Here is a 4,166-nt window from a genome sequence, read left to right as displayed (position 1 = left end):
ATGGGCTGTAGGAAGATGTCTTAATTGTAAGGAGATGAATGAATTGTCAGAATGTCTCCCCCCCCCTTTTTAAAATCTCTAACATGATAGGGTATTTATAATACTCCTATCCTACTCCTACTAAACTAATAAAATAAATAACCAAATCCTAATATACTAATGAAATCCTTGACCCAATTGTACTAGGGTAAGGTTACAAAATTATAATCCAAATAGAATGATGAAACACATAACCTAATTGCACTAGGTTAATGTATTATGGCAAAAATCCAGCTTTGTGTCTGTAAGTCCCAAAGTCTTCAGAAATGCTGTTTTAGCCCGGGACAGATTTTCCATGCAGCAGATTTAGTCCTTTATGCGTCCAGCTCCTTTCCATCTCGTTTGTGAGCTTTCTTTTGCGTCAAGTAAGCCATAAATTGCTGTATTTTGCATCATTTATACCTGAAACTTTCCTAATCACATTTGTTAGCTCATTTACAGGAAAAAGGACTAAAAGTGTACGAAATAGATAATTAGTTCTCGAAACTAGGCTAAAATATGGGCAAAATATATTGATATAGGCGCGTAATTTCGCCTATCATCAATCTATAAAGCTAAATCTGTAATCTAAATCTTTAAATAGAATTTCATTTCTACTCTAAGACCAAAAGGTCAAATCTCTATCAATAATCTGAATGGAATTTCATCATAAGGTGCTTATAGCACAACAATTCTTGAAATAACAATATTTAATTAGGGCTTAATGACCCATGTATCAATCTCAAGTTAAAACATCAAAGTGTTCATGCTTGATGATGTAAACATTCATAAATTAATTCAAAATCTGGAAACTACTGCAATATGTATGAATATATGAACAAAATCATGTAATTCAACTTCTAAACCACTGGAAATATCATAAGCTTGCAAATAACATTAATGGGTATAAACCCTAACTTAAATTTCATGGGAAATTATATTAAATTTAGTAAATTCATAATTAAAATAAGTTTTGGCCACAAGAATTAAAGAAGTATCCTAGTTCATAACCCCACATACCTTAATTGATGAACTAGATGCTAAAACTTGAATATTGGATCTTAATTGATGCTTTGAAGATGAATTCTTAGAGTTCTTGTATTGGGAATCCTTAATCTTGAATTTCCTAGGGGAATTAGTGGAAGAATTGGGATTTTTAGAGAAGGAGCTTTGATGATCTTGGGTTTTCTTTTGAGAGAAAACTGATGAAATAAGCATAGAGTTCTTTGGTATATGCTTAAGGATGTGTTTTGGATGGATTGAGGACCTGGGAATTGACGAAAATGCCCCTATTAAACTTTAAATCAGAACTAGAAATAGACCAAAAATCCTAATTTATTGGGCCACCGCGATGCACCACTATCGCGTTGGCTCTCTGGAAAAAGGACGAGCAAGAACTAGGAGTTAACCGCGATGCACCACAATCACGGTGCCCATTGGATTGCCATTTTGGCCCTTTATGTGATGTACTAGAATCATGGAATCTTGTTATAATGGGACAATTGGGAAACTAGGTTTCTCCGTGATGCACCACCATCGCGTTGGGCTACTGCTTTTTGACAAATGGGAATTTGGGATCCTCCGCGATGAGGGCAACTAGAATTTGATGATTATTAGTTTTCCCTCCTCCGTGATGTGCCAAGTGCCCAAGTGGCACACTGTCAACTTAACAACGTCATAACTCCTTCACTAAGTATCGAAATTGGGCAAATTTTGTATTGATGGAAAGCTTAGTCAATTTCCCACACAATGAAAAGTCAAAATCTGAAAAAATTTCTTATGAAATTAAAAAGTATTCATCTTAGAAGCTAATCTTTGACCTTCAAGGGATGAAATTAAGCAAGGAAAAATATGGGGTGTTACAACCTTCTCTAACAACTTTTGTAATAGATATTTCATTCCATTTAACTCTGCCAATGCCATTCAATGAGAAAACCTGGGAATAGGGTGAGTGTCGATCAGTAAGTCTATTCAAAAGTCAATAGCAAAGTCAGATGGCATCCTAGGTGCATCATTAGGGAACACCTTTATAAGTTCACACACTACCAAGAAAAATTGGTGGCACGCTTTAGCGGATGTCCATTTTTGAATTGAAATGGGAAATAATATATATGGATTTTGTTGTTGGTCTTACTAGGACCTTGATAAAATGCTATTCAATTTGGATAATTGATGAATTCTTCACATTTTCCAGTGTGAGTGGATTATAATACAACTATGTTGTCTAAGATTTATTTTAAGGAAATAGCTAAACTACATGGGGTGCCTATCTCAATCTTGTTAGATAAAGCTACACAATTTACCTCTAATTTTTGGGAGAAGTTTCAAGAAGAGTTAGGTACTAGGTTGGACCTAAGTACAACCTTTCATCTGCAGATTGATGGGTATTCAGAGCAGACAATTCAAGTGCTAAAGGACATGCTTCGAGTATGTGTTATGGATTTTCATGATTTTGCACCGTTTCTTGCTTTTTTGTGAATTTTCATAAAATAATAGCTACCACTCAAGCATTAACAAGACTCCATTTGAAGACTTGTATGAGTGAAACTATAGATAGCTAATTAGGTGATTTGATGACTTTGAGGTGAGGACTTGGAGCTATAATGTTTTGGGGGAGTCAATGGAGAATGTAAGATTTATAAAAGAAAAGATTTTGTCATTTCAAAATAAATTGTCATGATCTTGATTTACGAGTCATAATGGCACCTATTTATCCTAGAGCTAGATATAATGTCCTAACTCTGTGGAAAATAGCCTACAAGCCATAAATAAAGAATTAAAGATTGAAGCAGCAATAAAATAGTAAACATAGTCTAATAGATAGATAAAAGATCAACAATCATCCCAAGACTCAGTAATATCTGTACATGAGCTACTGTAACTGAACTGCAAATACTAAATAGTTAAATTACAATCTGTCTCAAAGATAAAAGACAAGACATAGATAAATAGAAGGAAAAAAGGTATCTCTGACTCCAAGATCTCACCAAATCTACAAATTAAACCCTGCACGAGCGTTTATTCAATGACGGCAACTAGTAATAGAATATGCACCAAAATTATATGGAAGTATAGTATTAGTACCAAAAGTATAGGTACTCATCAGGCATCATCTGTCGATTAAGCTAAATCATGAAATAATGTGATAAGATACAAGATAAAATAAGCCAAGTCAAAGTAAAAAGGGCAAACCTGGAAATAAGATACAATACCATTGTATATAAATAATTAAATGCATAAAAAATGGTAGCAAAAAGATCATGCAACTAAACTACAAGATTGGCCCCCATAAGAAAAAATGTGGAGAAAAGTAAATAATCCAATGTAGGATCATATAAGCTCTGAGGGTACATTCAAGGGAACTGAGTAACCGAATAACCGTAAGTTACCATTGATCATGCCATAACTAAGTATTCATCCGAAGAGTATCTTATCATAGCAACTCCAAACCCCAAACATGAACCTGATCTCAATAGAATCATCATTATTAATATTATTTTCTTGAATTGAATAGAAACTCATACTAGCAATATCATCATCATTACGATCAACTGTCGAACTTGAATCCAAACTCATATATTAAACCATACGAATGAACCATACCAATAAGTCATATCGATATACTACCAAAATAAACTATACCAATAAATTATCCTGTTACTCATATCTATACACCATACAAAGCATCATATCCATAGGTCATACCAATACCCATGTCTATAAACTATATCAATCCTAAACCTATTAAGTCATGCCAACAACCATGTCTATAAGCCATGTCAATAGTCGCATCCATAAGTAACATCAATAATCATATATATAAGACATAAAATTAATCATACCTATAGGCCATATCATTAATCATATATATATAATCCATAACATTAATACTATCTATAGGCAATACTAATAAACATATCTATAAGCCATAACATTAATCATATCGATGAATAGCTGAAATTAGCATCGACTTCCAATACCCAACTAACAAAATAATTATATATAATCGCCTCATGTCCTAAGAAAAACATTAATAAGGGTATATCATGAGTAAATAAATTTACAAAGCTAAAATAAGTCTTGGCCTAAGAGGGACTGGACAGGCCCACTCCTAATCCTCAAAATCTATTTAGGCAAATTTTACTTTG

This window comes from Capsicum annuum, chromosome 9 (assembly GCF_002878395.1).
Source record: "Capsicum annuum cultivar UCD-10X-F1 chromosome 9, UCD10Xv1.1, whole genome shotgun sequence".
Taxonomy (NCBI): domain Eukaryota; kingdom Viridiplantae; phylum Streptophyta; class Magnoliopsida; order Solanales; family Solanaceae; genus Capsicum; species Capsicum annuum.
Note: the sequence above shows the minus strand (reverse complement) of the source record.